This window comes from Orycteropus afer, unplaced genomic scaffold, assembly GCF_000298275.1.
Source record: "Orycteropus afer afer isolate SDZICR_OR568_19922 unplaced genomic scaffold, OryAfe1.0 scaffold00175, whole genome shotgun sequence".
NCBI lineage: Eukaryota > Metazoa > Chordata > Mammalia > Tubulidentata > Orycteropodidae > Orycteropus > Orycteropus afer.
In genome coordinates this window covers 2,731,690-2,744,098 of record NW_006921762.1, presented here as the reverse complement: position 1 = coordinate 2,744,098, position 12,409 = coordinate 2,731,690, and the positions used below count along the sequence as shown (strand labels likewise).

At 37.1% G+C, this 12,409-nt stretch overlaps 1 protein-coding gene across 1 annotated transcript in view; it reads left to right on the top strand.

Moving 5' to 3' along the window:
• RABGAP1L (RAB GTPase activating protein 1 like) overlaps positions 1-12,409 on the top strand; it is a 920,113-nt gene that overhangs the window by 210,534 nt on the left and 697,170 nt on the right. The window lies entirely within an intron of this gene.

Here is a 12,409-nt window from a genome sequence, read left to right as displayed (position 1 = left end):
ATAAACTTATGAATAAAATATTTCTATGACAGATTTTTGTTCATTCTGTTCTAGGGATATTTTATATATATGCATTTTGGTAATTGATTATATGTCTTACAATTTTATGTAATTGCTGAATAAATGGAAATTGTTAGATTGTAAGTAGACTCGTTTATTTTTTTATCCAGTCTATCTTGAATCTTAGATAAGGTACTTATCCTCTTAGTGTCTTGTTTATATCATGATGAGGTGTTCTTACTGAGACGTTTTAAACACATCATTATGACTGCTAAGTGAAAAATAGACTATAGAGGAGCAAAGATGGAAGCAGGCAGAACAGTTTAGTAGGTATTAGAACTAGTCCAGGGTAGAGGTGATGGCATTTTACACTAGGCTGATAGCAGAAGGTAACATGTGATCAGATTTGGACATATTTTGAAGAGAGAACTTACCAAATTTGTAGATGCATCCTCTTTAGCCTGAGGAAAGAAAAATAACTAAACAATGTTTGCCAAAAATGTGGACTTGGACAACCAGATGGCTTGCCATTTGTTCCTGTTTGAATAATAAGGGGGAAAAGGAGCAGATTTGGATGATAAAATCAAGATTTTGGAGATGCTGAAATGCCTTTTGTCATCCAAGTAAATTTGTCTATTAGTTATACAAAAAATTGAGTTCAAGGGATAGGTAGGGATAGAAATAAGAGTTTGGGAGCCATCATTATATAGATAGTTTTAATAACTATTAGTGGATAAGATTTCTTAGGGAATGAGTTCAGAGAAGTCATCCAGGGGTTGAGCCCTTGAACTCTCCAGTATCTGGAGGTTGGAAAGATGAGGAGAATCCAGCAAAGGAATCCAGGAAAGCACACCCAGTGAGGTAGGAGGGGAACCAGATAGAAATCAAGTAAACTGAGTCTATCAAGAGGAGGGAGTACTTAAATGCTGTGTGGAATGCTGCTGACTATTCAGTTCCCATGAAGCCTGAAAACTGACCATTGGACTTAGCAATTTGGACATCACTGGTGATGTTGATGAGCAATTTCAGTGGAGAGAGAGAAAAAAAAGACTGGTATAAGAGGAAGGTGAATAAGTAGGTAGAGAAATCTTAAAGAGTAATTTTCCTATTAAGGGGTATTGAGCAGTAGGAATATATTAGGAGATGGTTATAGATTAAGAGTTTTTTTTTTTTTTAATTTAAATTAAGGTGGGCAGTGTAGCAGTAGAGAGAGAAAAATTGATAATGCTAGAAGAAGAAGACAAAGTTTTTAAGAGAAGTCCATGAAGGCAAGAAGAGACTTAACTAGTGGAGGGGTTGTACATAGGAGTACAATATATTGTAAAAGGACGCAAGATGGGCATGGCTGCAAAAGTGATAGCTTACTATGTACCAGGTACTATTCTAAGCACTTTATGGGTGCTAGTTAATTTAATCCTCACAACTCCTCTCTGAGGTAAGTACTGTTATTATTTTCTGTTTTGGGTTGAGAAAACTGAAGCATAGCGAGGCTTGGTAACCAGCAAAAAGATACACAACAAATAACAGTAGCAAATAGATAACTTGCTCAAGGTCCCACAACCAGTAAATAATGATCACACAGCAAGTAAATGAGAGAGCTAGGATTTGAATCTAGATAGTTTGGCTCCAAGGAGCCTGGTGGCACAGTGGTTGATGTTCTTAGCTGCTAACTGAAAGATTGACAGTTCGAAGCCAACAACTCCTCCTTGGGAGAAAGATGTGGTAATGTGATTCTGTAAATATTACTGCCTTGGAAGGTCTATCGGGCAGTTCTTTGTCCTATAGGGTCGCTATGAGTTGAAATTGATTAAATGGCAATTGGTTTAGTCTGGCTCCAGAACCTGTATTTTTAACCCTCTGGGCAAGCTTTTTTTTCTATAAATATAGATAGGTTGCTAGATTAGTTTATATGGGAGTATGTCATAGTTCTAGTGAAACAGTGACTAGACTAAGGAAATTGATAGCCAGTACTTGAGGCTTCTAGTCATAAGGTTAAAGAGAGGTTATGAACATGGCAATATTATGATTGAAAAATAAAGTACTTCTGTGCATAAAATGAACAGCCAAAGAGATATTCACTCTATTTATAAAATAGAAGATTTATAATTTGGTTCACTATCCATCTATTCATCCTCTTAGGCTCTAGGAGATATTTAGGTGAAGACAATAGTTTCTAACTTTGAGGTTCATAATCAAGAGGGGAGGAGACTCAGACTCCTAAGAGAATGTTTGAATAAAATAACTGAAACATTGAAATTATTTAATATTTCTAGATGATTATGTTACATATTTTTTACCTTTTGAAAAATGTTAAGTCACTTGATTTATTCATCCAACTGTTTTTGCTTTTCACAATTTACCCTCTGTTGGTTTAGGCTACACTAGGAACTATTGATTCATAGATGAGTAAGAGATAGCTCCAACCCTCAAGGAGCTCACCATCTTATAGAGATATACAGGCTTTTTAACAAATAGTTGTGATATAATGGATAAATGCTCCTGGAAGCATTGTAGACACAACAGAAATTTCAAATGTACAGAAAAATAAAAAAATGATTGAATAAAGCCTCATGTGTCTACTACTACCAAGCTTTAGTTATCCACATAAGGACAAATCCAACAATTAGTTTTAATCTGAGATTGCTATTGATGCTTTTTATTTTTTAGAAAGGTAGCTTTGGAATGGGAATAGACTGATAGACAAAGAACTAGCTAGGAGGTAATTACATGGGTTGATGAGATCTAAACCAAACTCACTGGCCGTTGGTATAGAGAGGAGGCTTCAAATGGAGGAAGCCTTCTGGGGTAAAATGGACAACATTTCTCTGCTATAATTCAGTATTTTAACAGAAATAAAATGTAATCTTTCTCAGTTAAAATGATTTTAGTAATGGACTTCAAGAACTTCATTAAGAGAATCTGAGAGAACTATTTTATAAAAACTATTCTATAAAAAACTATTTTATAGAACTATTTTATAAAACTAAACGTGATGATTTTCACATCATTAGAATACTTGCTGGATCTTTTACAATTCAAGTCTTTTGTTTTATAAAGCTTATTATTGCAATTGTGTCATGACATTTCATATGAAAAGGGTAAAATTTGCCTAATTGAAGGAAGTTTGTATCTGTTGGCAAAAATTTTGAATTATTCTTTTGGAATTTCATTTTCAAATATTAGTCTTGTTTAGAAATAAAAGAAACTTTCCATGAGTCTTAGAAATAATAGCTAGGAGCTCTGGTGGCATAGTGCCTAAGGCATTAGACTGCTAACCAGAAGGCTGGCAGTTCAAACCTATCAGCCATTCCTTGGAAGCAAGGTTGGGCAATCTAGTTCTGTAGTGATACCCCCTCGGAAACCCAGGGAGGGGTCACTGTGAGTCAGATCCAACTCCATAGCAGTGAGTTTGGGTTTTTTTTTTTAACTTACAAAAAGATATTTTGTGATTTATTAGAGTAATGCATATGTCATGTAGAGCCCTACATTATGTGCTTTGGGGAATTCTTTTTTAGGTGTTGAGATAGCTTGTGTTCTCAATGAACTTTGAAACAATTTTTTTTTAAATTTTATGTTTTTGTTTGAACATTCACTCTGCATTGTGGAAAAGATCTGTGATTGCTTCTGTGCTTTCCTTCCCATGGGCTTCTAATTTTTTCATATTTTCTCATATTTTTTGTGCTTTGGTGAAGGTTCACACAACACTTTAGGTTATCATTTGACTGGTAGTGTAGTGCCTAAGGCACTTGACTGCTAACCAGAAGACTGGCGGTTCAAACCCACCAGCCACTTCTCGGAAGGAAGATGGGGCAATCTACTTCTGTAGTGATACTGCCTCGGAAACCCAAGGAGGGGTCGCTATGAGTTGGATCCAATTCAACGGCACATAACAACAACAAAACAACAATAACACAAATTATTCAGTGATATTCTTTACATTCTTAACAATGCATGAACATTCTGTTTCCATTCTGGTTGTTCTGTTCATTTTAATTGTTTTTAGCTCTAAAACAGGTCCTGCCACTGTTATTCTTTTTCTAGTGCCTAAGGCACTTGACTGCTAACCAGAAGGCTGGTGGTTCAAACCCACCAGCCACTCCTCAGAAGGAAGATGGGGCAATCTACTTCTGTAGTGATACTGCCTTAGAAACCCAAGGAGGGGTCGCTATGAGTTGGTCCGACTCGACGGCACATAACAACAACAACATTTTATTTTTTAATTGTGATTTGGGTGAAAGTTTACAGAGCAAATTCACTTTCCATACAGCAGCTCACATACACTTTGTCTCATGACATTGATTGCAGTTTTCCACAATGCAACAGCTCCCCTCCCACTTCCTTCGTATAGTTACCTCTTCTCTGTGTCCTTCCCTCCTTGCACTCCTGCCCCTTGAGCTGTCTCTCTGTGGATACACAGCCTTTCTCTTCTGCCATGATTGATCTCTCCAAGGAGTGTATCTACCTAATGTAAATGTTCAGCTCATATGCTTGTCTTTTGATTGGCTGGAAGCCACAGGAGTGGATTCAATTCCAGACCTGAATTTTAAACAAAATTTCTTGAAAGTATTTTGAACTTATTATAAAATAGCTAATTCACTTTATTAAAATAAAGTAAAACCTTATGTAGAATTCAGAAGAATTTAGGTAATTACATTTACTATCAAGAAAAACTAAAGGAGACCAGAATTACTGGTCAGATGGAGTCTGGTGGGACCCCCAGGACTGTAGCCCTGAGATGCACTTTGGGCCTGGGATAAGACTCACTCCCAAAGGCTCGCTCTCACCCCAACAGTAGTAAGACTTACATGCAGAACACCTAACCCAGGGCAATGCACCCACCTACTCTACGGAGATACACCCCTTGGAAAATTGGCCACGGGGCACCAGAGGGGCAGCATTCACATGGAGGGAAAGCTGGACAGACAGGAATGCATAACTAAGAAGGACACAGGGATGGGGGTTGGATCACAGAGAAGGGAGAGGAGAGTGGGTTAGGGTTGGGGATGGTAATTGGGGAGTGAAACCAAATGTACATGAACTGTTAAATGTAAAACAAATTCTGCTCTGTAAATTTACACCCAAAGCACACATGCACACACACACACACACACGAAAAAAATAAAAACCTAAAGAAAAAGATTTAATACTGATTTGAAATTATTAGAAAAAGTAAAGATAAGGTGGGAAAGAAAACTAAAATCAGACTATGTAAAAAAAAAAAACCTCAATAGTGGAAGTCGTTAGAAAAATTGTAGTTAAAGTCTATTGGAGAAATATCTATATGAAGACAGAGAGAGACAGAAAACATGAATGATGGGAGGACTTGGAAAAACCAAACTGAAAGTGTTAGCAAGATTTCTTTTATATGTTGAATGTATTCAGAATGGTAATGCTGATGACTGCTTATTAGATTGTTTAAGTAATTTAAGGAAATGGGCAGAATAATTGCTGGATAACCATCTCTGGTTTTGAAAATACATGGAAAACTGTTGAGATTTTTAAAGACCAGTGAAAGACAGTGCTGACTCTGAACACTTAGGCTTAAAAAATCAACTTTAATAGTAGGAAGATTTTCTAAGCTCAAAAGACCTAAGTGAATATCTGGGAAGAACATTGGAGATTGGTTTGTTACATTAACTATAATAATTTTCAAACAAATCCATCTTTAAAAATAGAATATCAGTTTTGGCACATATTTAACAGGTATTTCAGTTATAATCTGCATAGCTATACTCGTCACCAAAGAGGGAAAATATATTAGCTATACTCGTCATCAAAGTGAGAAAATATATTCTCAATTCTAGTGGTCTCTTAACCTAGGTAAGCATCAGCAAGCTGTCAGGAAAGCAAAATCTAAGCTGAGGAAAACTTGAAAGATTAGAATGACTAAGCATAAACTTCTGTAATTTCTTTCTTTTTCACATTCATGCAATATCAACTCTATATTTCATTTTTACAACTGTGAGAAAAAACAGAAACATAAAACACCTATGTATACTCTTGATCTTCATAATAGTTTTTACTTTAGCCTATCTTTTGTCTTAAAACTTTCCTTAATGTGCTTTTTTAATTTCTTTATTTCTGTTGTTAGTTGCTGTCTAGTTGACTCTGACTCATGACAATGTCTACATATCCATATCTTCTCATTACTGAGCAAAGGAAAAATGTCCAACCTCACATGCTGCTACCTCATCTTTTTAGTTTCAGTTCTAGCCCTTCCTTTTTCTGAGAGAACTTTTTCACATGAGTTGAGCTACTACTCTTAAATTCTCATATACTTTAGCCACCTATTCTTCACTCCCCCTCTATCTAAATTGCCCTACTTCTATTGATGACCTCTCAATGTGATAGTCAATGACTTTTTTCCTCTTACTCTTGATTTCTTTGCTGGTTTTGTTGGAAATGATATTTTACCTTTGAAATTCTCTTGTCTGGTTTACAGCTTTAAAAATATGAAAAGTTCAGGTAATCTACTTCCATAGAGATATTGCCTCAGAAACCCAAGGAGGGGTCGCTGTGAGTTGGGATCGACTCAATAGCTGTAAGTTTTGTTTTTTTTTTTTTTTTAAGATAAAACCCAAAACCAAACTCACTCTGCCATCGAATTGGTTCTGACTCATAGTGACCCCTCCGTGGGTTTCCAAGGCAGTATCAGTATGGAAATAGATTGCCCAGTCTTCCTTCCAAGGAGTGGCTGGGGGGTTTGAACCACCAGCCTTCTGGTTACCAGTCAGATGCCTTAGACACTATACTACTTTTTTTAGATAGTTTTAAGAAAATCATCTTTGAAGACAAGAGAAATCAACTAGATGTGTACATGAGAACTTTACCATCCTATTATAATCACTGGGAATGTTTGCTTTTAAAAAATAATTCTTTCTTTCTTTGTGTTTAGTCATTGACTATATTAATTTAACTTCATAAATATATTGTTCATCAAATGTGTATTGAATGGAAGATGACTCAAGATGGCAGCTTAGCTTCCCCACACAGCAAAAAACTGAGAAGCCAAGTGAAACACATACACATGACATCTGGGAATCCAGAACACCAAACAGAAGGATGAAGAATTAGCTCTAACACTGAAAGGAAGGACAAACTGAATGAAAACATTGAACAAGGATCCTATAAACTGTAGGTACCCTTCCAGGCAGCCCAGCATAGCATAGCCATCTTGAGACTTAGTCAGCAGTGTTCCTGGGTAAGGGTCATAGAAAGGCAATTTTACAGAATCCCCAATAGGTGACAGAGATCCTGTTTAGACAAATTCAGAGTGAAGCAAGTTCAGCAGAATGTGAAGAGAATCTAGGAAGAGAAAGTGGAGGTAGGTGGGTGAGAGCCCTGGGGATCCAGGTGAATGACCATAGAGCTGGGAAGGAGCCAGAAAATAGAGACAGAACTACTCACCAGCAGCAGTCCTTGATCATTGGAGGATTCTTAGAGTGGCGGCTAGAGATTCCCCACTCAACTGGATTCTGGATGCGCCCTCCCACCTCTGCCCTGCTACATTTGGTCAAGAGCAGGTCCTGATCAACAACTGTACTCTATGGACACTACCCTAGTGCCCACACCAGAGACTAGGGGAACACTCTCTCCCCTTTACACTTCCCACCCTCCCAGTGACCAGCAGTGTGCTACTAGCCTCCACTACCACCCAGTGATCCACAGTGCATGCTCCCATGCTCTACCACTTGCATCCTGGAGCTCATACTTGTCCTGTATACCACTGTGCTGCCCTAACACTGCTGCCTGGCAATGCGAGCCACCCACCCAGTGACTGGTGACCTGTGCACCCTCACTCCAACCATCTGGCAGCTGGTGGTGTTCACACACAGCATCCAACCCAGTGACTGGCAAGAATGCTCCCGGTACTTCTGCTCTGGTGACCAGCCAGACAAAAACATCATCTCATCAGCATCTCCATTCACATCCTGACAGGTGCCATCTGCACCTCTGCCAAATGATGAGCAGAAGATCCTAGTGCCTTTGTCCAGTGTCTGACTAGCTGCAGTGTCACACATCCCACACCAGAACAGTCCCTGCATCTGCCGGGACTGAAGCCATCTGCACTTACACTGAAATCCCTTGATACCCTACCACCTACTGACATGCCAGTTCACGTACATACAGTGAGTCTGCCCCATCCATTTGGGTAGCACTCCCTCACATCAGGTATGGAGCTGTCCTGCCTTGACGTCCAGAGAATGCACTGACTGCTAGCACCAAACCAGAAGGACTCCATGGTCCCACAAGAGCTGTGGAGAGACACTGACCACTCTCAGTATCAGGGGAAAAAAGCCTGTTTCCCCACCTCCATTCAGTCCAATAAGGGAAGATATATGAGCCTAATCACAGAGAGCTCACACATAAGTGTGACCCACCACAGCACTAATGAGAAGGCATCACACAGCCAACAGATATTGTCAAAGTTGCACATAGATCAGAACCACAAAACAATAACAATTAAAATAATTCACAGGAAGAAAGACATCCTGAAGAGAAAGGGAAGATATAAAGCTCCAGTCAAGCTCAATTGACATAACATACTACACAAAACATTGTTCCACCTCCTACTTCAGCGAGCAGCGACTGGGATCTTAAAAGCCTGCAAGCAGCCATCTAGATGCAATGATGGGTCTCTCCTCGTCCAGTGCAAAGAAGAATGAAGAAAACCAAACATTCATGGAAAGAATTAGTCCTAGTGACTGGTACAACATGCACTCCACAGCGTATATGACTATGAGACCAGAAGAACTAGATGGTGCCCAGCTACCAATGTCAACCACTCGGAAGGAGATCTATTTAGGAGACCCTGGATAGAGAGGGAGAACAATATGGAACACAACTCAAAAGCATTTGGAAAAAAAAAAATAGGAGGACCAGGTTAGCTGGTCTGATAGAGCCTGGTGAAACCACCGAGACTAAGGCCCTTAGCTGCCCTTCAGGTCTAGAATTGAACCCACATCTGTGGCTTCCAGCCAAGCAAAAGACAGGCATAGGAGTTGAACATTTACCTGAGGTAAATATACTCCTTGGAGAGAACAATCATGGGAGAAAGAAGGGCTGTTCTGTCTGAGGGAGACAGCTCAGGGGGCAGGGGTGCATGGAGTGATGGACACAGGGAAGGGTTGATTGTTGGGAGTAAGTGAGAGGGGAGCTGTTGCATTGTGGTGAATTGTGGTCAATGTCATGAAACAAAGTGTATGTGAACTGCTGTATGGAAAGTGAATTTGCTCTGTAAATTTTCACCCAAATCACAATTAAAAGAAAAAGAAAGAAAGAAAGAAAAAAAAAAAAGCAGTAAAGCTCCAGATACATTGAATAAAAACAAAAAAGCCCAAAACAAACATATGTACATTAATTAAAGGAATATATAAATAAATAAACATCTTAATGTCTCAGAAGCAGCAGACAATGGCAAATCATATGAAGAAACAGGATATGATGGCTCAAACAAATGAGCAAAATAAAGGGACAAAATACCTTGAGGAAGAAATGGTAATAGAACTACCTGATAAAAAATTCAGAAGACTTACATACATTATCCTCATAGAGATCAAGGAAAACACAGACAAAACCCTAGAAGAACCTGGAAAAATAATACAAGAACAAAATGTCAAAATAAATGGACAATCAGAACCCATACAAAAACAACTGGAAATCCAGAAGATTAACAATAAAATATCAGAAATAGATAGCTTAATAGAAGGACATAGAAGTAGAATTGAGTCAAATGGAAGAAAGATTGAGTGAAATAGAGGGCAAATACCTTGATACTAGTTTGTTTGAGGAACAGTCAGGAAAAAACAGTTGAAGGAAAATGGAGACATCCTGAGAGTATGTGCAACATTATCTAGAGTAATTATTTACATGTAATAGGAGTTTCATAAGAAGGGGAGGAAAAAGTGCACACAGAGAATTTTTGAAGTTTTTTTTGCCAAAAACTTCCTTAATATCATGAAAGTTGAGATTTCCATTCAAAAGCTCAACAAACCCCATGCATGATAGACCCCAAAAGACAGTCACCAAGACATCATAATCAAACTTACTAAAACCAAAGAACTCTGAAAGTAGTTTATAAAAAACAAAATATAACCTATTTTGTTATATAATAAATTCAACATCAGTAAAACTAAGCACTGATTTCTCAGTAGAAATCATGCAGCCAAGAAGGAAATGGGATGACATATGTGAAATCCTGAAAGAAAAGAATTGCTAATCAAGAAACATATATCCAGCAAAATTGTCTTTAAATATGATGGAGAAGGACATTGCCAGATAAACAGAAATCAAGGAAATTTGTTACTACCAGACAAACATTACAAAATTTATTAATGGGAGTCTTTTGGACCTCTGTGACACATCATCAGATGACAACCTGAGATTAGGACACATGCATCACCTACATATCAACCCAGATAAAGAATTCTCATAAGTAAAATAAAGCTGCAGAACTGAAAATAAGGAATCAGAGATTGAAATCTGTAAACAACAACTTCAAAACAAAAAGAGGAAATAAATGGTATAATTATAGATGTTACAAGAAGTCAAGGTGATAACAAGTTATAACAGACTATGTTAAAACCAGGAATATACATGTAAACTTCAGAGTAGTCACAAAGAAAATGAATAAATCTACTCACCAAAATAAGAAACAATAAAAAAGACACAGAAAACACAAAATCAACAACAAAGAGAATACAAAAAGAAAAGTCATTATCAAAAAGAACTTAACACAGAAAATTAGAAAGAGCAAAGAAACTGTTAATACCACAGAAAAATAACAAAATGGCAGCATAGTAAATGTAAATGGTTTAAATGCACCAGTCAAGAGACAGAGAGTGGTAGAATGGATTTTAAAAAAAGCATGACCCATCAATATGTTGCCTACAAAAGACACAAGTTAGACACAAAGACATAAATAGGTTAAAAATGAAGCATGGAAAAAAAATATATATCAAACAGACAGTTACCAAAAGAGAGCAGGAGTGGCAATAATATATCTCTGATAAAATACACTTTAAGGCAAAATCCATTATAAGAGAAAAAAGAAGGATATTATGTAATGATTAAAAGGTCAATCCACCAAGAGAATGTAACTTAATAAATATTCACATACGCAATAATGAGCTCCAAAGTACATAAAACAAATTCTAACAGAATTGAAAACAGAAATGGACAGTTCTACAATAATAGTAGGAGATTTTTAACATATCACCTTTGATGATAGACAGAACAACTAGAAAGAAACTCAACGATAATAACAGATGATCTAAATAACACAATCAACCAACTTGACCTCATAGACAAAGATAGAATGTACCACTCAGCAGCACAGTATATATTCTTCTCCAATGCACATGGATCATTCTCCAGAATAGTCCATATTTTAGGTGACAAAGCAAACCTGAATAAATCCAAAAACATCAAAATAAAACAACGCATCTTTGATCATAACACTATAAAACTAGAAACCAATAACAGAAAGTACAAGGGACAAAATTAAATACATGGTAACTGAATAACAAGTTACTTGGAAACTATTGGAAATAGAAGAAAATAAAAATGAAATTAAAAAATTCTTAGAATCAAATGAACATGAAATATACAGCATACCAAAACCTTTGCAACATAGCAAAAGCTGTGTGCTCAGAGGAGAATTTGTAGCAATAAATGCACATATCAAAGAAGAAGAAAGGGCCGAAGACAGTAACCTAACCCTACAAAGAGAACAAATATAAAAGGAGCAGCAAAAGAAGTCCACAGTCACCAGAAAAATAGAGATCAGAGAACAATAAATGAAATAGAAGACAGAGAAGCAGTAGAAAAAAATCAAAAGACTAGAAGCTGGTTCTTTGAGAGGATCAATAAACTTGGCAAACCATTGGCCAAATTGACAAAGAAAAAAGCTAAAAAGATGCAAATAACCAAAATATAATATGAGATGGATGACATTACAACAGAGCCAACTGAGATAAAAAATCATTACAAAATATGAAATATTATACTCCAAGAAATTGAAAACTTAGAAGAAATGGATAGATTTCCTAGAAACATACTCTCTACCTAAACTAACACAAATAGAGGTAGAAAGTTTGAATAGATCCATAGCAAAAGGAGAAATTGAATATGTCATTAAAAATCTCCCCTCACCCCCTCAAAAAAGCCTGCTCAGACAGTTTCACTGGAGAATTCTACCAAACATTCAGAGAATTGACTCAAATTCTACTGTCACTATTCCAGAATGCAGAAAAGGAAGGCATATTCCCTAATTCTGTGAAGCCATCATAACCCTAACCAAAACCAAGCAAAAACACTGATAAAATATAAAATTACAGATTACTATCCCTCATGAAGGAGCTCTGGTAGCATAGTGCCTAAGGCACTTGACTGCTAACCAGAAGGCTGG